Source organism: Canis lupus, chromosome 2 (genome assembly GCF_011100685.1).
Source record: "Canis lupus familiaris isolate Mischka breed German Shepherd chromosome 2, alternate assembly UU_Cfam_GSD_1.0, whole genome shotgun sequence".
In the NCBI taxonomy this organism is placed as follows: Eukaryota; Metazoa; Chordata; class Mammalia; order Carnivora; family Canidae; genus Canis; species Canis lupus.
Genome location: NC_049223.1, coordinates 44,682,536 through 44,707,804, shown reverse-complemented (window position 1 = coordinate 44,707,804; position 25,269 = coordinate 44,682,536). Strand labels below are relative to the sequence as shown.

Sequence of the window (25,269 nt, the reverse complement as noted above, 5' to 3'; positions counted from 1 at the left end):
TTTTGTTTTGTTTGTTTGTTTGTTTTGCTATGGATGGGAAATACATGTCTGATTAAGATGGATATGTATATTAGAAATAATATGGCAGGAAAAAAGTAAGATATACATATATAATTTCAGATGAGATTTTGATGCATTTATTTACAATTCTTTTTTTTTAAGATTTTATTTATTTATTCATAAGAGATACAGAGAGAGAGGCAGAGACACAGGCAGAGGAGAAGCAGGTTTCCTGCAGGGAGCCCGATGCAGGACTTGATCCCTCGACCTCAGGATCACAACCTGACATTCAACCACTGAGGCACCCAGGCATCCCTTATTTATAATTCTTGAACCCATTTATTTTATTGAGTATAATGATATTTGCTCTACATAGCAAAATTCTAATGAAAAACCCTTAAGACATGACTGTACTTTAAGGTATACTTTAGTTTTCATTCTTTCATATGCTAATAAACATCCCATTGTTCATTTTCTGAAAGAAATGAAATACTCACAATTAAGACTTTAGTGGGACCTTTATAGGTGATGAATTTTAGAAGGATATGAACATTATCATGTTTTAACTTTGATAGTTCACATTAACCAAGTTTCTCTGAATACTTCTTTGTATCAGAGGTTATTTGTGTTCCTCTACATTCCCCCAGCTCCATGTATCCATTCTAGCTGGGTGCTATGACTCACTCTTACCAATGGAACGTGAGGGAACTATGTCCTGTCCATGGCAGGTAAGAGTGCATGTGCCTTCTCCAAGCTTTCTTTGCCTTCTGGTTAAAAACAAAGGAATCCAAGATGGTGGGCACAATAAGATAAAAGAAGCCTGGGTCTTGTGCTTCAAGGAGAGCCACACAGAAGAGCCACTCAACCTTCCTCAGACCATGACATGAGAAAGAAATAATACAAGAAAAAGGTACTTTGCATTGTCACTAAGATTTTAGGGTTGGTCTATAATATTATCATTAATTATTCTAAGTAGTCTGCTTCCCTTATCAGATTTATGTGATAAAATGGGATTGGTATTCACATACCCAACTCCAGGAAACCACAGGCAGATAATCTTTGCAAATCCATTTACATCTTTATCTTATTGTTGCTTCTGCATGGGATAGGGTGGGGGCGGGTAGGAGAAAGGATAAATATAGTCTCAGGGGCTGTATAATCTCTTTTCAAATCCCAGGCAAGGCATAATGATTAGAATTTCCACAGGGACTGCCTAGATCTCATGGGTTTCATGTGATCTACCCTCCATAGATAGGGACAGAATATTACATTTTTTGTTTGTTTCCTCTGTTTTTTGCATCCCAAGGTAGTCACCATATTAAGTACTTAAGGCAAGAGATAATAATCATGAGATCAGTGGCCAGTGGATTAGAACCCATTTTCAGCTGCTCGAGAAAGAATTAGTTTTATTATTTCTTTCAAAGTCTAATATTGGCACATTTTGAAAGTCTTTTCTTCTTTTTTTTTTTTTTTTTAAAGCCAGCTGGAGAAATAAAGCTTGATTCTGCCAAAGGAAATAGTAGACTAATTATTCTCCACTATGAGAACCCATGGTGTAACTAAATGTTCCTGCCTACTATACACTCTGGAGGGGTAATCTGTTATCTATTAAAAAAAAATCATGTCATCCCCCTTATTGGCAAACATGAGTGATATAAGAATAGATAATTGCTTCTTTTTCTCTGACACTAAAGGAAGAAAAAGATTACATAAAGCCTGCAAAGGATTATTCACCCAATGTTTGTTGAGAATTTACTATGGGAAAGGTATAAACTCTTAAAAGGGACCAAAGAAAATGTAGTGAAGACATCTCTTCCAAAAGAAGAGATGTAATTTCAGTTTAGTATATTTATTCATTTGAAATAAAAGTACATCATGTGGAAATACAACTTACATTAGTGGATATATGTGTAGACATACATATACATTTAGTTGTACATAGACATTTGTGTGGATGTCAAATAGCAATTTTGAGAATTAGTTTCCTATGTGATTAATTCACTCTAGAGGAAAAGGTCTTTGCCTGAAGCGGTAGACTGCAAAACAGCCACAATTCCTCAAACCTACCTATCTGTATGCCTCTTTTATGATGTTACTTTGTAGCTTCTCCCATCTTCTTTGAATTTGAACTAGCCTTGTGACTTGCTTTGGCCAAGAGATAAATGACTGAAGTAACAATACACCAGTTCTGGACCTAGTTCTCATGATACTTTGCATGCCTCCTTTCTCTCTCAAAACTTCGGGGAGGTAACATGTAAACAAACTGAAGCCAGCCTGTGGATGACGAGAAGCATATGACCCAATAGCCTCATTGTCCTACTGCCCAGCCAACAGTTAGACAACTCTCAGAAACAGAGCTACTCTCTGCATGAGAAAATCTGATCAAGACAGGAAGAGCCATCCAGCTAAGTCCAAACTGTTGACCTATAGAATAAAAGGTTAAATAAACTGCTAGTTTAAGTCACAAGCTTTAGCATGGTTCAGTAGGCAGCATAAATGATGCAACCAATAAGGGACATTTTAACCTTTGTATTAACCATGGCAGAATTTTTAGTAGGCAGCTAAGAAATACTCTACCTATTATTAAAAGTAAAGTTCTTATTCCTAAACCATAATTCTCTTTTTCCCCAGTAGTCATCCAAGTGAATATAGAAGCACAATGGAGTTTAAATCCCAAATTTGTATTTATTTACTAGGTAGACCTTGGGGAAGTCACTTGGCCTTTTTAGGTTTTAATCTGTCTTACCATGAGATGAGGATAATGATTTTTTTTAATACAGTTTTGTTGGAAGGATTAAATGAACTGATGGAGGTAAAATTTCCATTACCATTACTATTCCCAAAACATAACAGGCACATATAAAGCAGTTCTTAATCTCTCCGAACTTTATCTATTTTTTTAAAGATTTTATTTATTTATTTATTTATTTATTCATGAGAGACACAGAGAGAGAGGCAGAGATACAGGCAGAGGGAAAAGCAGGCTCCATGCAGGGAGCCCGATGTGGGACTCGATCCCAGGACTTCAGGATCAGGCCCTGGGCTGAAGGCAACGCTAAACCGCTGAGCCACACGGGCTGCCCAACTTTATCTATTTTTCAGTGTGCAGTGATATCCAGTGTCCCCTTCTTTCACTAATAAGTTATGAAACTATCCTCTGAAATGGAGTTACTAACTTTCATTGCAGTAGATTCTTCCTTGTATTGAAAAAATATACATTTTTTCATGGGTCTTTTCACAAACTAAATTTACTAAACATATAAACACCAATCATTAAAGAATTTATATATATAGTATGTATATTTATGTTATATATAATTGTACATAATTAAAAATTATATATTAGATATAGTGTGCATGTATATATATGTAATCTATTGATCATTCCTGAAATTTTAAGTATTTTTTAAAATTTATTTATTCAGAGAGAGAGAGACTGAGAGGCAGAGACACAGGCAGAGTGAGAAGCAGGCTCCATGCACGGAGCCCGACGGGACTCGATCCCGAGTCCCCAGGATCAGACCCCAGGCTGCAGGCAGCGCTAAACCTCTGCGCCACCGGGGGTGCCCCATTCCTGAAATTTTATGTGTACATTTCTATATGTGATTGCTTACCATTTATCTCACTCACAAAAATATAAACCCTCCATGGTATTTTTGTTTCATATCTTTACCACTTGGGACAGCACCTGGGACACAGTAGGGCTCAATAAATATTTGTTGAATGAGAGAATAAATGAACAAATGCTTCTAAATCATTTCTGTGAAATGAGTTGAAGAATTCTTGGAAAGATACTCATAAACTCAAAGATTTTTCAAATGCAATTTTGAGAGACTTTGGAGAGAGAGAGAGAGCATGATCCACAGGGATTTCACTACTGGTTTGTCATTGCATTGAGAATATCCTGAAATATTTTCTCATTTAAATTTGAAGATTCCATTTAAAATTTGAAAAATTAACTACAATTCATTACGGGAATACTCTCTCCATATAGTAGAAATTGTTCCTAAGACTTAGGACATTTAAGTTATAACTATAAACAGCAAAATCAGATATATACTCTGTCATATAGCCAGTTTGAAAAGTGGATTTGAATCTTGTAGGGTAAAATGAAACTGTATGTAATTTCTTTTTTTCAGTTTAAAATATGTTCCAACTTACTGAGCTCCCCGGAAAGGATCCATAAATCCTTAACCAGGAAAACTCCTTTTATTATCTTTTGCTATAAATTATTTCCTTCAGGCAAATTGTACTCTGAAAGCAATACTTCATTACCTATGTGACATATTATAGTTCAGTAGTGGATCTAAAAATGCTTTGGAAACTCTTAAACTGCTCTAAGCTTTAAACTCAAATACTTAAACTAAGCTAGCTCATGTAACGAAAAGAGCAACCAGAAGAAAAATAAGGTCAGAAAAGGAAAAAAAAAAAAAAAAAAAAAAGAAAAGAAAAGAAAAGGAAGGAGAAGTAAACGCAGGAAAGCATTAGCCAGAAAGTCAGAAAAATATGAATTTTTATAGTTTTGGGTTTCATTTCTGGGTCATTTAATCCAAAATGCTTCATTTATTCTTCAGTCCGCTGGCATATGAATAATGGGCATCCTAAATAGATTGTAGGTAAATGGAAGATCACGGTACTTATTGAAAATATATAAAACTCTACCATAATTTTTTTCAATTAGGATAAAATTTATCTTTCCATGGCTTCAACTATCATCTAAAGGCAACTATCATCTAAATGACCAATCTTTGTCACCAGTTCCCATCTTTCCCATCGTTCCACTTGGCATCATCAACTATGTGTCTTATCACTACCCTATCACCTACCACCATGCTAACATGACCCAAACAAAACTCAACAATCTCCTATGTTATTCATCTCATCCAATGACACTGTCATCCACCAGCCTCCCCAAACACGTCTTAACACTTTTCCTTTCTCACTCTCTGTCTTTTAAAAGTCACAAGAGCCTGTTGTTTCTACCTTCAAATTCCAACTTCCGACTATCTTTCACAAACTGGTCTCAAATCACCTCCTCAAATCATGTCCCATCATTTTTTCTTCATTCCTTCAGGCTACCGAAGTTCATATTTCTTGGGAGGATGTTGATTTGTTATGGAGAAATATTTCCTGAACTCAGTATTCCTCCCTACATCATCAAAATTGTAAATAAGTATTACCTTTCCATATTGCGGTTTTATAATTTTATATATTATAAAACTAATTTAATTTTTAAAGCAACTGTTTTCAGTTCTATACATTTGTTAGTTGAGCACACTTATTTTATGAATATTTTAGAAACAATTATAATGTATAAGTAATGATCTGAAATTTTTCTTCCAGATTTACAATAAAAGCTCACCTGTACCGATTCTAAACAACAACACAAAAAGAAGTCCTTTTGAAAAACTAATAAAAAATCAACAGCTTTTCTAAAGAAACAGAAACTTAGAAATGAAAAGTAAAGTTCAAACTCACTCTAAACAACAAAAATCTTGATTTGATGAGAAATGTGATGCTCCTACAGAAGGGATATTACACAACTCTATTAAATAATGCAATGGAAAAAACTGAATAAATGAAGAGCTTTTTTCTTTACTATAAGAACTCAATATTGTGAAACTATCAATTTTCTCGTAAGTCAGTTTATAAATCCAATGTGACCAAAGTAAAATCCCCAAAGAATGCTATTTTATGTTGCCAGAATTCTTCTAAAGTTTATCTGGAAGAGTAATTTGGGAAAATTTTAACAATCAAAATAAAGATGGGAATTATCCTTCCTGATATTAAAAAGCTGAACTAATTAAAATCAAGGTACTGGCACAGAATTAGATAGAGATCAATGGAAATTATGTAGAAATCTAGGCAAATATACAACAGGCAAATGTGCCAATCCAAAATAATAGGGAAGAAATAATTTAAACCTGGATCCCTATATTCTTTCCCAGAAGAGTTTCTATGTGAACCAAAGATTCAAATGTAAAGAGCAAAAATAAAATTACTAAAAGGAAATACAAATACATTTTAAATCCTAGAAGTATAGTATATTCTAAACATTTCACTTGTTTCTAGAAAATGGAACAATAAAGGAGATATTAAAAAAATTGTAATGCACGTAATATAAGTACATGACAAAGAATTAAAATCCTTATATATGAAATAGATTTAATACATGTAAAATACTGGAGTAAAATGCCAGATTCAAGAGTAATGTATAACATGATGCCATTTATAAGATTGCGCATTTACGTCTGCAAGGATATGAATGTATAGACGGGTCTAGAAGGATAAGCTATGAAACAATTATATTCTCATGTGGGGTTGAGATTTTTATTATATTTTTATATTCTTCTTTGACTCTATTTTTATAGTTTTGACTTTTTATAAATAAACATTTATAATAATTATAAAAATAATAAATTTATTTTAAGTAAAATAAATTTATACAGAAGAATAAATATAGAAAACAGCCAGGACAGCATTGCAAAAAAAAAATAAAAAATAAAAACTACACTTCCATAGTTTTTTAAAAGAGCATACAATAATATGTATATAAAGAGAGAAACAATGTGGATTGGTGTTGAAGGAAAATTTCACTATTCATTGTTATATTTCATTCTCAATTCATACTCTGGTTTTGCATGTAAATAGAATAATCATTTAAGATACTTATGGACTCAATTCATCTATTTATGACTGATATAATGAAATATATGTGCCTAATATATTTTAGGCACAGTACAATGATTAATAACACTTTTACTGTAATAATTTAAAACTAAAATTCACCTACTTTTTGAAGGAGATGTACTTCATGAAAAATCATTTTCTTTAAAATTTTAATTACATTTATCTAACTTAGATGTTTAATATTCAAAAGTTCAAATATATTTCTATCAGCAAATTTATCTCCTCTTTTCTCTCTGTTCTTCTTATCAAGAAAAAAGCATTAACTGTTCTATATAGATGCGTGTGTGTGCACGAAAGCATGGGTGCTTGTGTGCAACAGTACCAGAGGTTTGGAAATCCAAGTCTCAATGTATGAGAAAAAAATTACTTACCCTTTTCTAAGAAATATAAACTGTAAAAATTATGCTCTATGGGACAATTCATTAGAGAATATTATAAAATGTATTCCCGTTTATTCAAAGAGGTTTATTCAAAGAAAAACCATAAAAGAGTAATGTTAAAAGCCTTTCTTGACAACTCCTCCTCCCAGACTAAGCCAGGTTCCTAGGAATACCATTCCAAGTAGACTGTGATCTTCGAATGGAGGGCTTGTGTTTATTTTGGTTACTAATGTATTCTCAGTGCTTACCATAGTGCTGGACAAAAAAATGTGTGCTAAAATTATTTGTGGGATGCATGGATAGTTAAATAAATGCATTGGGATTGAAAGATTGAAATTAAAATCCTTCATAATACACAGTATTGTTGTTTTACACATACACAAGTTATGTATGTGTACTCTTGTACCGCTATATTATGCACATAAAAACACAACATAAGCCAGACTTTAAAAGCATAAATTAATTTTCTAATATTTACTGCCAATGTAGTATCTTGTGCACCCCTGTAGTAAATACCACCTCTATCATGTCCATTGCCTCTGTCCCTTTGACGACAACTAATCTAAACAATTACTAGTAGTCTCATATATTGACTCATTTAATGGTGACAGAAAACACACAAAATAGACAGGAAGCTAAAAAAATGAGGTCAGTGTCAGCTACAATGAAGAAGTTTTTAGCGGCACTGAGACCAGAGCTAGCGGAAGGAGACCAACATCTGTGTCTCAGAACTCTGTGATGTGACATAGTTAATGTCAGGGCACTGGGGTCATTGCTACTGCCTCTGATCCTGCTAAGTTACACGGTAATAGGAAGCAAGTTGATTTTAAGTAGGGTCCAATTTGCCTAAGTTCAACATTCCCATGCCAGTGATGACACATTATAGACTGAATTTTTTTTTAAAGATTTTATTTATTTATTCATGAGAGACCCTGAGCACAAGAGAGAGAGAGGAAGAGACAGGCAGAGGGAGAAGTAGGCTCCATGCAGGGAACCTGATGTGGGACTCGACCCAGGACTGCAGGATCACAACCCGGGCTGAAGGCAGAGCTAAATCGCTGAGCCACCTGGGCTGCCCTATAGACTGAATTCTGATGCAAGTTACAAAGCAAACATATTACTCAGTTCCTATGAAACCAAATGCCAAAATCAAGTTAGGCTCAGAAAAAGTGATCCCCCTAAATTGTGAGTGATCCTGCTTAATCCAAGCATTCAAAGCTGATCTATAGTTCAGCCCTGAGTTTTCTCTTCCTCATCTTGCAGATTAGGCTTTTTCGGACTGGGTTGTACAAGAATATTTTCAAAATGAGTCTCAGGGATTGCCTGGCCAACTCCCTATTATTCATTGGGGTGAAATCTGGTTGTTAATGCCTGTACTCCCGACTATTTGTAGAAACATATCTATAAGAAATTCAGAGATGATAATAAACAGAAGCTTAACAAATATAACCACAATTATTTTTTCAGGAGTAGCATTCCTAATTTTCATTTATGACTATAATTATAAAAGGTGATAAGCTACGTTATGAAAAGATCTCATTACATGTGAGTAAAGAGTTGATAACATTTAGCGTATAGACACCAATTATCATGTGCGTCAGAAACTCTCATGGTTTCTCCTTACTCACCTAGAGTTACTCAATTACTTGCTAAAATTCATTCTTCATGACTCCTCACTCTTCAGTCAAAAAACCCAGGATTTTACATTTGGTTTTCTTAATCTTTCTTGACCGCTACTCTCTTGCCTCACAATCCCAGCTCCCTGTGTCATTCTCTATTTTGTTCTCTCACTTAATTTCTCTTCTTACCTCTCTTTCTCCGTGGATTCGGATCTCTGCTCTCTGATCTGATGTGACTGAGAATTTAGCAGGAAACATCCTTTTTCTAACCCACTGGCACAAGACATACCTTGCATCTTAAATTCAAATGGAAACCAGAGTTAGAAATCCTCATGATGCATTTAAGAAAATGAGAATGGGTGCAAAGCCAGTATTTATTGTTTGTTCATTTAGAGTTTCACTGGCTACGCAGTTGAGCTTTTAAATCTGCATAATTAGGGCTCCAAGAACAAGACTATACAGTTTTTTGGGGTTTTTTTTTTTCAGTTTGGAATGGTTGGATGCTGAAAATTATTTGCATATAAACTGTTCATTTTAAACAGAAAGGCAAGAAGTTAGGAATGTGGAGAAGAATCAATCAGGCCTCGTCATGGATGGGGAGGACAGTGTAGTCTGACGTTGTGCTAGTGCCCGGGAGAACAAGAGAGAAAACTGTTTCAGCAGTCCCCAGTCATCAGGCCAATGTACTACCTGGGATGGTTGGACCATTAGAATATTTCAGCACAGATGTGTTTATTACTCTAGCTAATTGTGTTCAGAGTTTCCAGGAAAAGTAATATTGGCCAGACAGATCTTGACAAGGTGGAGATGGAAATATCTCTTTGTGGGAGGGAGGCTGAGAGGGACAGAGTAGGGAGGAGAGGCCAGGAGCTTGTGTCAGGCTTGGTGGAGAGTGACAGTGAGGGATCCAGAAAGCCAAGGGAGATCATGAAGACTCTGTACCATGGAATGTCAGACCCACCTACATGGTTAGTACACTCAGGAGAGGAATGGCTTGGATCCAGGTGGGGATGGGTCATGGTTGTTAAGTCAGGGTTTAATAGAAGATGGAGAATCTCAGGAAGGTACCAATCATTAAATCCAGAGGAGCTTCCCAAGAGAAAATTAAATCTGAAACTGGAGGTCACTGATCATAACAAACAAGTTAAAGCCATGAGTTTGGAAAATGGTCCCTGGAAGGACACTTGGATTGCAAGTGTGATCTGTAAAATATTTAATGACTAGTACCAAATGGGCACCGACCAGTTAGAAGAGATGCCTGAGAAAATGGTGGAATAGTGTCCTGAACCTACCTCTCTGATGAATATGAGCAAATTCTAAGTTCAACTGTCTACTTGACAGGCCGTAGAACATTCCATAAAGAGTGTTAGGTAACTATTTAAGGAAATAAGTTTCTGTATCTTGTGCTAAAATCTTTCCAAGAAATAAGAGAGAAGTTTTGTTTTTATTTTCTATTTTCTTACATTTGGAGCACGATCTCCATTTATGTTAAAGAAAATTAGGAAGATTTCCATTTATGTTGAAAATTCCCTTTCATAAATCGCAAAACTACACAGTCACACATTAAATTCCCATTTCTCTAAGGGGAGATACTATAGTAGAATCTTGTTCATCTTTGTATCCACAGCATGGGATCTATAGGATTCATCAAATAAGTTTTTTTGTTTGTTTGTTTGTTTGTTTGTTTGTTTTAATGAATGAATGAATGAAATTACTGCTACTAAAAAAAGCAATGTGTTGGGAAAAGTAAGTTAGAAGGGAATTGTAGAGGTGGACTTGAGGTCTTCTGATAATTAACTTTATGATGTGGAATTCTCCATGAACCAGTAATCTTTACTTCTTTGAATGACTTTGATGACTTTCCAGTTTTAGCTTTTCATTTTCAAGTGCATCCTGGGAAGCAGTGACCTGTTCATACCCAAGGAACTACCTTGCTTCAAACTTTCATGAAAATTCCGATTTTCAGAATCCAATTATGGTAGTATTCTCTCTATATTTACCACCTATTATTTTTGATTCTCAGGTATTTTTCATCTGTAAAACATGGATAATATTCATCTACCTTCACATAATTGCTGTAAAGAAAACATGAGGCAGTATCAAATGTGGCAGTCTTCAATCACTAGACCTTTTTAATCAATTCAGGTATATGTGAGCATGTGTACATTATTAAATCTGAGGGCTGGCATTATTTTTAACTTCAGTGTGTCATTTAAAAAACCCTACAGTACTTACTTATCCTAGACTCAACACAATACCATCTGCTCTCAGATACTCTTATGAGGTTACTGGAAAGCATAAATTATCAGCCCAAGTAAACTCAAAGTTTTAGGGCTGAGGAAGCTATTACCTTATTAGCTAGGATTTTTATCATCCTGAGTACTTACTTTTCTTTTAATTGGTTTCAGTGCTTCAGGGTCTGGATTAGAATTGAGACACAGCTTCCAAAGAGCAATATTGAATCAACTAACACAATGCTCATTTGTATCTGGATGGTTCGTGAATGGACTCAGAACTAAATAACCACAGCCTGCAACATAAGATGAGCAATACAGATGGGATCACTATTCTCCTTACCTGATTTGGTACCTTAAAATGATACAGAAGAAGGTGCCAAGAGGCAAGCTGAGAAGAATTATTTGCACAGCTGCTAACTGAATGTTTGGTCATGAGTGATGACTGGTCTTGCTATTTAGTGAATGCACTAAAACCCAAGATGCAACCAAGGAACCAGCTTCCTTGCCCCCACAAATGGTTAAGGGTTCAACCAGAGAGGGCTAGAGGTGAAATGAGAAACAGACAAAATTGGTTTTGCTGCCTTTCTATTGCCATTGTCTGACCCGATCTCCACTTACAGCACTTCTGGACCATCTGAATGAGCTAGGTCCCCACCAAGAAAAGGTATGCTCTTTCTTCTTACTATAAACCCACAACAGGCCCAGAAGTATGCCAATCCCCCACAAGAGAACATCGCCTCTGCCTTGTTGGATGGGTTATTGGTGTGAAAGCTTGTCCTGCTGACATGGCTTTCCCATGAAACCTCATGCCTAATAGGTTTTGTTAAAACCCATCAGGAGAGCTAATTCAGGTATTCATAGGTTCATTCTTTCAGTGAATCTTTATCAAGTGCTAATAGATGTCAGGCACTGTGCCAGGTGTTAAAGATGCAAAGGTACTGAATGAATACATTGCTTTATGTCCTTTATGAAATGGAGACACAAGCTATTTTTAAGCATTAGTTACAATATAATATGCTACCTGCAGGGAGAGAACGTGCTTTGAGAAGAGAGAAGGGTCCTGACCCAGCCTTGGGATATGCATGGATGGTGCCTCAGAGGATTCCTACAGCTCAAAGAAAACATTCCAAATAGAAATCAAGGATATCACCAAGGGGGAAAAGTCATTAGGCTTCACCTTTCTTATAAAACATGTAACAAAAGATTGTTCATGAGATTCTGAACATGTGCTGCTAGAAAGTCCCTTAGCTCCAGACACCAACTGCCATCGTGCTCAAATCACAACAAAGTGAAGGTGTATGAAGCTTGTTTCTAGAATCACTCCCTTCCCTCCTGGATTAGAGTACAGATGTCTTACTTCCTCAGCTCAGGCCCTGCCTGACCAGCAGTGTCAACAGCATCTGTGACCCAGGCCCACCTTCATCTCATTCTGCTCCCTCTGCCTGGAAGGTCCTCCTCCCCAAACGTCTCACTCCCCAACTAATTCCTCCTTGACTTCAGGGTTCATAGAAGTTACCACTTTTTCCAGAAAACAACCCTGCACTTCTCTCATAAATGTGAAATTCTCATTTTCTCTGCTCCCACAATACCCTGTGCTTGGCTATTTCTAGTCATTCACAAATCACACTAATGAACCCTGTCTTATATTTCTACTCTTGTCTGCTTTAAGAAGACAGATCTGTGTCTTTCTCTTTGTACGCAAAGAGAAATGTGTCTGGCAAATACCAGGTGCTCATAACACATTTGTAGGCTAGATGGATGGTGTGTGGGCGTATGAATGGGAAAATGGGGTACTCCTATTTTTCTGCTGCCTTTAAAGAATCCCTAGGACTCCCTCTAGTTATCCCCCTTGAAAAGAACTTCTTTTCTATCTTCAGCTAGTTATATTTCATGCATCTGTATAAATCTGAAGCATATTTTTTCTATTAGAAGTGAGACACATGATTGGTCATAGAGATATGTGCTGTGCACATTCATTTAGGAGAGCTGTAAGAGAAAATTAGAATCCTATGATCTCTCAATTTGTATTCTGTGGTGTTAATAATCAGCCTGTCACACCTGCTAATGCACTACAGCCTAATAAAATTTGTGGAGGGAGACCTGCTCCATCCCACTTGGGCCTGAGTGATTCTAATATGTCTCTTGACTGCCCTGTAGCCACACTCTGGATTCGTCAAGAGGCTTCATCCGAATCACACTGTCTCCACTGCCTTTAACACTGTCCTGGAAATCACGTTCCCAGAGCCACAACTATCTTCAGTCATAAATCATTTTTTTATTCATATTGCTTAATTCTTGAACCACTCAGTTTGGTTATTAACCAACACACAGCACCCCAGCCCTTCATTTGTGCTGTGTTGGTATGATGTTTAAGGAACGGATTCTTGTCGCCTATAATCCTGCTTGGCTTTCCCAGTCCTGCTGTCATGGCCCATTTGCAAATACGAAAAGACTAAGATGGAGGGCAGAGAGTCAGCAATAGGAGCTCGGCCAGTGCTGATTATAATGATTTTTTTCTGTATTGATAAAAATATTGTAAATACTTTTAATACCAGAAATACATGGCATGAAAACAAAGAACTAAATTATAAATAAAGAGCCAGAAGAAATGGTTAAGATGGAAACATTTTTTCTCCGTTGCTCATCTTTCCCTCCAACTAGGGGGCCATCAGTGAGAGGAGCACTCCTGACCTCTCTCTTTCCCTCACTCAACTCTGCCCATAGTGACTTATCTCATTAGTGAATTGGGAGGACAAACAAAAGCAAACAGGTAAACAAAAAACTCCCTTGCAAGAAGTTCACTTTCTGCTTTTCAGAAAGAAGCCTATGTGGAACATTACCTTCTTTAACTGGGGGATAAGTCTGTCTAACTCTGGGACTTCCACACAATGCCTCAATTTCCAATATTTGCCTTATAATTAATAAAGGTTTGGGGTTTTTTAAACCTCCATCTGTTCACTATTTTGTCTTTTTTTCTCATTCTTTTCAAAACTCAGATGGAGAAGAGAATTATTATGTTATTTATGTTGTAAAATTTCTGGACTCTCCCTGGCCAGTGGTTGTCTGGCAGGAAGTATGGTAATTCAAGATCACAGGCTTCCTGGGTTCACATTTTGGCTTGCCATTTTTCATCTGTGAGCTATATGTCCTTGAGAAAGAATCATTCCTCTCTACCTCAGTTTCCCCTCAGCAAAAGAGGGACAATAATACTATCGCCTACCTCCAGGGCTTTTGTGTGTATACTACACTTGGCCTAACCTCACACTGACTTCTATGAGCTTTTTCTGTTATCATTAATAAAGCCATGCCATCTGATCAATAGGATGCCTTGGTTGTCAGATTAATAATTCTAATTAATAATTCAGATTCTAAACATGATGAACTGTGTAGCTTGAGCCATGATTAAGTGTTAGAATGATAGAACCAAAAGGAACATGAGAAATCTTAGCTTTAGGTGCTAGTCCAGCAGAACAAGAGAGAGAACACACCCATGGTTACACTAGGCGTTTCCTAGGCTGGATACTCCACCGTCTGGACTTCCAACCGATTGATTTTTCCTCTACCTTAAATGCCTCACCTCTGTCTATGATTTCTGTTACCTGTGCTCCTCAGATCCATTCCACTTGCCCACTTAATGCAGTTAGTAACTCTAGTCACCAAACACATCATATCTGGGAGAGTTCGATATCAGGCCTCAATAAAATTTGAAGCCTTAGAACAACAATAACAACAGATCTTGCCCTAGAGCTTCACAGTATATTTTTTCTGTTAGAGAAAGCTGAAGTCTGACTTGCCTGGGATACGTCAACTAAGAGAAAGCCCATTAGAAAAGCAGTGCTGTTGATTTACAAGCATCCTTATATAGCTTTGTTCTTTACAACCCAGAAGATTTTTAAAGCCAGATATTTACTTTTTGATTGTTCTTCTAATCCTGCTGTTTCCCCCACTAGGGAACTCACACTTCTGTTTGCAACATCCCAGGGAGTGCTAACTAAATATAGTATTGAAGTAAAATCCCTGCAAAGCTAATGAACTATTTTTGGAGAGTGAGAGGCAGGAAACCTTTTCAGGAGTGGTGTCGCAATTAATTGCATATGGTCACACAAAGGCATGATTTCAGAAACAGGCAATTTACAACAGGGAATTTAGAAGGTCACATATGTGATAGCTTGAAACGTAGAAAATCATTACTTTCAATCATGTATCAACTGGAAGCCAAATCAGACGTTTTAATGTGTGTCTTCAACTGAGTACAATTTGAGTACATTTCCAAAATAAAAATGCGGCACATTTGCCAATAGTCTGAATACCTAATTACCAATTACATATCATTGAGAACCTGATACCTTTCAGGTTGTAACCTTAGATTTCCTAAGTGTGGGACATGTGGTCGAGTACACTAGCAGATCAAGTCTTAACAGTTAAAAGAGCATCATTATCCTTTTTAAAAAAACCCAATATTACTTCAGTATGAAAGAATTCCATAATTTAGTATGTTCAGGTATCCTACTACTAGTGACACCTGTGGCTCTTCTTAAGACCCAGATTAAAAGATAGCTTTTTTTCTTTCTACATATCTTCAGGAATTGTTCTTCTATTTAATTATTTATAGAAACTAAGTTAAATTGGTCACAATGTTGCCAAGTCATAGAGCTAGCTGGATGCAGATTATAAAATTAAGATGATAAGCATTAATTTTCATCCATACCAAGATGAGCTTAAATTGACAAAACAATATTGTTTTTATTTTCCATAAATTATTGACCTTCTATGAAGTACTACGTGTGGAATAATAGGACAACAATTGTTCATTAATCATTTCCCCAAGGAAGATACAAGGGAATTGTATCCATTAATCATTTTAAGAAACATTGATTCAGACAGTAGTCAAACAATATTAAAAACATGAGATCTATGAACTGGACTCAAATCCTACTCTGCCACTTACTAGCTGGGTGACTGTGAGGGAATGCCAGAACTTCTCTGAGCTTCAGGTGCCCATTATGGGGAGAGTGAAATGACTTCACAAAGTGCCACAAGAATTTAATAATGTAATGTCTGTAGCCTGCCTCACCCAGGGCTTGCATGGTAGGTGGAAGGTACCTGTTAAACATTAGTCATCTTTATGATATCTGAGGACACCAAGGAATAGGGAGTTTTAAAGGAAAAAAAAAAACAAAAAACAACTTTGTACGGTTTTAGACTAATAAGCTTGAGGGCCTGAGGAATGGAGATGTCCAGTGGGCCTTATGCGTGGTTGAAAGGTCAAGAGCAGACATTCACATTTTGGAGATATAAAGAGCCCAAATGGATCACAGGGAACCCATGTAAAAGGAAAAAGATGAGAGGAGCAATCCAGGGTGTCCCAATATGTATGGGATGAGCAGAGAGGAATAACTAATGAAAGAGAACTAGGAACAATGGTCAGAGCTGAAAGAAGAACAGAGAAGGTTGGTGCCACAGAACCCAAGGAAGATATAAGGAAGACATGGCTGAGCATCTGAGGACGAGGCCTGGAAATAGGTCTGGATTTGATATTGAAAATACAATTTCCAGCCCTAGTGTGAACAAATTCCCTGGCCTGTGGGGACAGAAGCTGAACCAAATGGAAGTACAGAGTGACTGCAAGCCCAGGGAGAGGGGCCAGTAGGCTCTCCCAAGGTGAGCAAGGAAGGAAGAAGGAAGGGAGGGTGCTCAGCTTGGGAGGGGGATGGCCTCAAAGAAGGTGAAGGGTGGGAATGGCTCTGTCTACTAGCTGTTCATCCAAATCTGCTTTTGTTCCTTCTATGTGTATACACAGACTCCATTCCCCAGCTTCTCACTATTACTGTGGCCATGTAGTGAATTCTTATCAAAGGAATGGAAGTTTAAAATATATACTGATTTGAAACGAGTGATTTTAAGAAGTGGGTGTGCCTTCTGAAAGGCACACCCTAGGACATTCTAGGAACCTTCTGATCCCACACCCTAGGACATTCTACCTCCTTGCAGTTCCATGGCCTCATCTGCTGCTGGCTTTGGGAGGAATGCCCTTGATGGGAAATGCACAGTTTTTGCAATTCGCTTTCCATTAGTATCAACAGTTATGTTTAAAAAGTCATAGGTGTTTTGTTTGTTTGTTTGTTTTGGCTGGGGTCTTGGTTTCTAGGGCAATACAATTCCTTGAAACCTAAATAGGCTTCTGATCTTTTCTGCATCCTATCAAGTCCAAAGTTCTTATTTTGACATGGATCTCAAGACTGCTTTATTACTATTAATTTTTGTTGCTACCATACGAATTATGTAGTCTTTGTAGTTCTACCAGGAAACTAATCATTTCTACAATGTTTTACAATAGGAAAGTATGTTCTAAATCCCCAATGATGATATAAAAATTAACTTCTGAAAGTTTGCACATCTTTAAGATACAGACTTCATATAAGGTAAATGTATGGAACTTGTTTTGAAATTTTGATATGATGAGGACATCTATTTCATCTAGCTATGGTTCCCAGAATAATGTGTGCAGATACAGAGGTAGTGATCAATTAGGATACAATCACATAATCTCTCCTCAGGTTGTGTGCAGGTGGATCCCTGTTTTTCTTAATGACTTTTTTGTTGGGCTTACTTGCACTAGAGTTTGGCAGGACTCATTCTTATTTTTCTCAGATAACAGAATGAGGAGGTAAGAACATTTGATAGACAGGAAAGAGTTCAAGTAGCTCTCCGAATGCCTACTCTATCAACTACAGCTCTGCCAGCGGCACATTCTGCCCTTATCTTTGCTTAAAAGTCAACTCATTTTCCACCCACACATTAACCTTCTTCTGATAAAAATCTGAAAAAGCATGCTAGATTCAATTATATGAGGTTGGTTACAGGTGATGATAGACAGCCTTTAAGGGAGATCAAAAAGCAGCAAAAGCAGTTTATTCATGGACATGACTCCAAGATGCTTGGTCTGATGGGATAAACCAATACAAGGAAAGATCTGATGAAAATATTCATTTCCTTGATCTTGAAACAGTGCAAAATATGAACCATGTAACTTAACTAAAATTATCTTTCTGAAGTTCCTTTGTTACATTATAGAGTATAATCATAATGTTGTACCAGATTCCCAGTTCACAGCAAAAGAATTGCTTTTCTCATTCTATAATAAGTGAAGCCAGCATCCTACAGAAGAGGGCACCTTCTGGAGTGCCTGGGTGGCTTAGTCAGTTAAGCATCCAACTCTTGATTCGGCTCAGGTCATGATCTCAGCACAATGAGATCAAGCCCCACATTGGGCTCAGTGCTGCCCGTGGAGCCTGCTTAAAATTCTCTCTCTCCTTCTGCTTCTGTCCTCTTCTCTCTCTCTCTCTCTCTCTCTCTCTCTCTCTCAAGAAGGAGAAGCAGAAGAGAGCACCTTCTCTGACAACACTGTCCCTGAAAGACATCTGATATTTTATTCTGTTCTTCCATTTTAGGAATTCTTAGACCAGGCTTATGACAGTACTTTTAGAATCATGTATTTCAGCTGCATCTTATATATCACCTCAAGCAAGGCAGCCCCAAATAACAACAGCACTGAGCATCACAGTAATTATTATTTATAATTACTTCCTCACAGTAGGTTGGCTTATAAATTTTAATGAAGCTTTTTCTGCAATGGTGATTGTGAACCTTCCTGGCATTTGTAGGATAAATGTTTATCAAATAGAAATAATGTAGTCAAGTAGTTTCATGGCCTGACTTTTCCTTTCCTCACTCTATCCTAGAGGTTATGTCAAATGCATGGCATTTGAGGGGAAAGAGAGAAGTGCTGGTTTTTCTACTTTGGAAGTTCTGACATCCACACACTGACTCCTGATATTCAGCTGCCTGGCAGGGATATGGATTGCTGCAAAATAGCTCCTGGGCAGGCAGACAAATTTACTGCCAGCAGCTGGAAACTCATTCCTTCCAAGAGCCAGGAATGAACTCAACTCCAGGAAAGGAATCAGAAGAAGCTGCTTCCCTTTCCTCCTCTGTATTCATTGTTAGCTAGAAAGAAACAGGGTGAGAGAGAAACCAGCATACTTTACAAAGACACTAGGAACAAAATGTGTCTTTGCAAAAAGAATATGCAGCATGAATGAATTTTTACATTATACGTATATGTGCAGCAGATTCCATTTATGGAGCAAACTTCTCTACATGCCTTTAAAAATCATTGATTATTTGACAGAATCTGGGGACACAGAGATTGAAAAGGCCAGGAGTCCCTGATGATCAAACATTACTGGGGATGGAAGGAAGAAGAAACATCTCTATAAAGCAGATCTTTGAGAAAATGTGCTTGAATTTCATCCAAGTGCAATGAGCATACATGTTTCCAAGAGGATATAGTTTGAATTTGAGTTCCTCCAAAAGCAAAGCCTGAGAGAACTTGGGAGCATGTGGTTTATTTAGGAGCTAATCCTGGGAAACAGGAAGTGAAGTCTTTGGGAGAATGAGACTGCAGAGGAGAAAAAGATCATGAAATGATACATCATCAAGCTTATTGAGGTGAGTAAGGGGGTCTGAATATTGTTATAACCTTCATGAAAAGCACACAGAAATCTTTCCAGAATTGTTCATCTTAAAGATAAAAGGCTGGAGGACTCATCACCTGGCTCTGGTCTTCTATTAACAAAAGGTTATTGTAAGGTTGGCGTCATTCCTGGCCCTATATACTTCCTGGCTATGCTTGCAAGCCTAGGCCTAGTGAGCTGCACTGTAATAGGCCAGGAGGCTGAGAATGCAGAAAGGCAAATGTGATGTGCTTGAGGTAGAAAAATCTGCATGCACAGACCTGTCCATGATCGGAAGCTCACAGTCAGAAGTAGGCCACGGCGATGGGCAGGGACCTAAGAGGCATCTGCTAACATACATCCACTGAATGGGGAAACATCATCTCAGAATAATGTCAATTGCATGGAGCACTTCTAAATATTTCATATTCTTCCTTTTTAAGGTGTATACACATTTGGTGCCCCAGGTGACAGATAATATCTGTTGCCTACTATTTTCAATTCTAAATATTAGATCTGTTCTGACATTGTTGCTATGCAGTTTCTTCAGTCTTTAAAGATTTCATTATACTTAACACCTAACACATCTACTTGTGTCATAGTGTGGGTTATAATTTCAAAAGAATGACATATTTAGTATTCCCAACTGGTTTTGACATAAGAATGGCTTGTCCTTTGATACGGTTATTTTAAAGGGAATCGCTGAGAGATGTAACTCCATAAAAATGAAAGGAAAAAAAGTGTGCTCAAACCATGCAAGAAACAAAACGAAATGCAACAAAGAAAACAACTTATTTGTGGGGAAAATGGCTTATTAAAAAACAAAAAGTGCCACAAGTCAATAAGAATAAAGACACACAGCACAAAGATCAGCAACTTCTATAGGAAAAAGTGAACGTGGCAAATAAACATTTGAAAGACACTCCAACAGAGTATCTTTCACAAAGGTAAAAACACAGCAAATTTAAAATTGATAATTAAGAAAATGATCACATTGAACACTTTGGAGTTCAGAGAACTAGACATCTCCCACCCTGTTGTTGGAAATGTAAAATCATATTACTTAGGATGGCAACTTGGCAACATTAATTTAAAAACCCAAGTCCTGTTTCCTAGGACTTGTCCACCCAAAGGAAGAGATAAATGAAGAGGAATCCGTGCAAAGTTCCATTATTTAAGATGGTAGAAAAAAATCAGACAAAAAAGAAAACTAGCAGTAAGGGATTGGTTCAACAAATTATTCCTATATTGCTACTTAAAATCAGGCTTTCAAAGTATCTTTAAGTACTTTAGAAAAGGTTCATAACATACAAGTGAAAACACAGTTGGTAACATAGTACATATTTTGTTTTTAAAGAAGGCATATATACATACAGAAAAAAACTTGGAAAGTTAATACATCAAACTATTAATAGCTATCGTTGGGTAGTAACATTTCTGGTGATTTCCTTTCTACTTTTCTTTATTTGCATATTTTCTACATTACCCATATGTACTTTTAAAATACTAATCAAAACGCTTTTCCAGTTCACAAAATCTACGTCAGTGTTAAAATTAATTATGACTAAGCCTTTAGTGGGTGGCTCCAATGACTTTTTTTTTTTATCTTTCTCCTTTTCTTTCAGGAATTTCTATCTTCTAAGAGAATATATTAATGATAGAGCCAAAGCTGAAAGAGTTACTCTGAATTCTGTTTGTTCTTCTCCAGTTAAGTCCTTTCATAGGAAAATTCCAGAGAGAATTTGAAAGTATCAGAGATAGAAATCCCAGCTCTTTTATAGTCTAGTACCAGAATACACAAGGATGGTGAATATCTAGTCAATCAGAGAGAGAGTGACAGCAGGAGAGAACAAGGGAAAGCAGAAGAGAGAATGTAGGTGAACAGAGAGAAAAGCAGGTATAGAATTACAGAACAGAGCTTGGATGTTCAACATTTGTTTTTTGTCCTAAAAATAAGAAAGACTATTGAAAGAGTATTAATCCTTTTGGTTTTCCAAATATGAACTTCTATGTATAAGAAAACATCAGGAGTGGGGAACCAAAAGAGAAATATCAAAATCCACTCAAACTGGAAAGTAAAAATGGAAAAAATCATTCTTTAAATAGAGGTGATTTAATGGTAATGGTTTCCCCACATGCCCAGATCTTTTCCATGGGGTCAGACTTCTAATTGGAAATGTGACCCAAAAAGTAACCTGATTTGTTACAGGAAGTTTCTTTCCTAAACATACTTCTGATTTCCATATGCTCTTGCCAGTTTTTCCAGCATCTCAAGGTGTTGTAGTGATTATACAAAAGTTATACAAAGGCATAAAATTAAGAAGAACATACATCAAAGGTTCTGACATATGCAAAAATGAGCAGAAGGTTGAAATTCTTCTAAGCCCTTTCTTTTTGGTGGTCTATCATTGCCAGAGTTGTCAACTCAAATTCATTGCAAGAGTGTTCCTGTGGGAAGTGAAAAGGAAACAACTCCAAGGATTATGATTCACCATATTTTAAGTGATTCATTTGTCATCCTGGTCTGGCACTATTTTTTCTTTGTGTAATCTTTCCTCAATAGAGGAGGCTGACACAATGATCTTAACATAATTGAAAATAGAACTGGAGGCCACATTTGCTGAATGTGGTCCAAATAACAGATTGAAACATGGAAAATCAAATCAGAAAACTCAAGAGCATGAGTACAGGCAGATCGATAAGGTGAGGCAAAATAAATAAAGGAACAAGAGTGCAAAAGCAAGGTGATGGCTAATTAAGAGGAATATGTACAAGGACATATGTCCAAAGACAGGACTCAAAGTTCAGGATATGATGGACACTTACCCAGAATCTAAACTATAGATACATATTAGCATTGAGGAGCAGGCATGCAATTTCTAAAGGGACTGAAATGCTAAGGAAGGAAATCTGGGCAGGAATTCACCTACTAGAGAACGGGGTGGCAGATAAAGGAACCCAGAAATTTCCAATTTTTAAGAAATTGGGATCCCTAAGACCAGATAGAAGATCCATTTGAGACTGAGCAAGTGAACAAGTATGTCTGCATTTTTTATATTCCCTTCATTCAAGAAAAGACTGGTCTCAAAGAAGGGGTAGGGTCAAAACAATAAGTAGTTTTTACAGCTGTTCCAAATTTTCAGATTTGAGAGCTATAGGAGCAATGAGACAGATAACTAATATGGACTGCATTCTCTGTGGACCTCTCTCAAACTTTCCTAGTTAGACATTTTCTTTTTCACATACTCAGAGACTTCCAATATCTTTTTCTGATCCACTCCAAAAATGTAACAATAAATTAGACAAGCAGAATTAAATAACATGTTAATATAATATAACATGGGTCTCTGGCTATTATTTCCTGCTGTTCCCCATTGCCCAACTCTACGTATCGCCCTCATCTAGGGAATTCTACTCTCTTTAGTTCCCTGCTAGCTATACTGTGATCATGACTGCCTTCTTGAACTATACCAGAAGGTTTATCTCATTTTCCTTTTAATGTTAAAAAAGGAAGCAGAAGGTAGGGGACTATCATTCAAGAGGTAAAGTAAGCTCTAGAGTGCAGCTTCCAAGGTTAGAAGTCAGGGAAAATCTGGAGATGTACAAACACTGGTCCTGACAGGTGCTTGTACCACCAACACACAAGAAATTTCAAAGTCTAGGTGCAATTAGTCTGATTTTGATTCCTAGGATGACAATTGTGTGTCTGGCTAAAACATTTCCAATCCTATGGAAATGGTTCCTGGAAATGCAGAGATCTATTCTGCATGCCAGATGACACAAGTCTACAAAAATATTTTCTTGGAGGCAGGAGCAGCCTTTATAAGTCATCAGTTCACCACTCTGCTTTCTTTAAACTATTGCACCCAGATTAAGATGCATTCATTTCTGATGCTTCTGTTAAGGAGGGAATGCAAACCCCCAAAACAACAGATGCCATGTGTGACAAAACAAGACATTTTTCCTTTTGAATGTGACTATAGTTTTTCATTTGGCCATTTTAGTATCACTCTTCCTACTTTGTCCCCAGGGAAAATTGAGAAAGATTGATCAACTTTACATACACATCAGTAACCCAGTATTGTATCTTCAGGACAGATGACTCAGATGTCTCATCTATTCAACTCATAATGATCATAGTCACCTCTTAGAACACTCTCACATCAAATATCCCCCTTCCTGTGGGCACCCAAACTGAATTAAATTCAACAGTGTACTTTTATCAAAAGAGTATTGCTTTTTTGCAAAGGTCCACCCTTCCTATCTCTATCAATAATATTGTAGTCCAACTATAAGCTTTGATCTTAAATGACTATGCTTTCTGTAATGAGGGTCCACAATCTCCAATGTATTTTCATTACCCTGCCTTGAGTTTCTTCCAACTGCCTTTGAAAGCAAGTCAAAATAGGGGTCGACCCAGGTTTTATGAGGCCTGAGGTTTATATAATTTGGTGGTCCGCTAGCATCTTGCAGAATTTCCAACATTTCTCAGATGGGAGGTCAGAGAGGTATGTTCCTAAGTGGTGATAGTGGGGAATTCTGACTTGGCATCTTTAAATTGACAGGAAAAAGTCATAAAATTATAGGGCACAACTTTCTGAGATTGATTGTTGAGCTTTTAACTTGGTCCAAGACACAAACATTGATAAGAATTAATCTTCATTGAGTCTTTCTATCTATAAGCTACTGTTAGGTGATATACATTTATCATAATTCATAACCATATTATTCTAATTGTGCTCATTTTACAAATGGAGAAACTTGGACTGGGGGAAGTTAAGAAGCCATGATTCATGATTTGAATTCAAGTAGTTTGACATCTGTGCTCCCAACCATGATGTCATGCTGGCCCCTGGGAAGCAGAGCTATTCCAGGTGATCTTTTATCTCTATTTACTATTTCTTCCAACTTTTAAAAGGTATGAATAAATATCCCTCAACCTGGCCAACTGAAAGAATGAGAGGGAAGAATGGTGATGGTTATGAGAACTGCAAATATGTGAATAAAATTTGGAAGTACAACCAAAAAATCTTCACCACCAAATACCTTATAAAGTAAACAGGCATGCTCATAACTCTGTTAGACATAACTATACTCATGCAACTCATGCAACATAACTATACTCATTCAACATGTACTCTCATCTCCCATGGGCCAGCCACTATAGGTGCTGGAACTCATGAGTTACATAATGGATAGTCCATGACCCATAGGCACTCATAATTTGGTGGAAGAAAAAGAAAGTCAAAAACCAAATGATGATGTTCATGTAAACATCAGTTAATAATAAGACTTTTAATAGCACCTTTCTCACTGCCGTATTGAGTCTTCATCACACAAATACATGAATTAGAATATCATGGTCTTGACAGATTGCCCTGTGGGTGAGATGTCCTAAGCCTATGCTTCCCCCTCCACTCTCCTTCCCAATGCTTAGTTTTAAAAGACCCTGGGTCTTTCTGTAAGAGCTTCCATCTACCAAGAGGCACACCTCATGGACAGTCAGCGAAAAACATATCCATGTGTTCTCCAGCTCCTGTTCTAAAAGATACCATGGAGCAGTAGCTTTCCAAGCTGAGCAATCCCTGCCTTCATCCCAGTAAGGAGTCAGGAAGTTGAAGGAATGAGACTCTGGACTCCCTACCCTGCTTAAAACAGATGAATTTCCTCTAGTAATTGGGATTTTACATAACCTTCCTTTGAAGAAATGACTCTGTAACTTAAAAAACATTTGAAAATCACTGTGGCAAATGCTAACAAGTTTGAGGAAATGAACTCTCTTTGTTTGAGACAGAGAGAGTATTGGAACTTTCCACCATTTTAGTTC

General features: G+C 37.0%; 1 protein-coding gene across 2 annotated transcripts in view; it reads right to left on the bottom strand.

The window, feature by feature from the left end:
* The window catches only part of RAB3C (RAB3C, member RAS oncogene family), a 273,189-nt gene that overhangs the window by 205,645 nt on the left and 42,275 nt on the right, over positions 1 to 25,269 (bottom strand). The gene's annotated exons all lie outside the window — the stretch shown is intronic.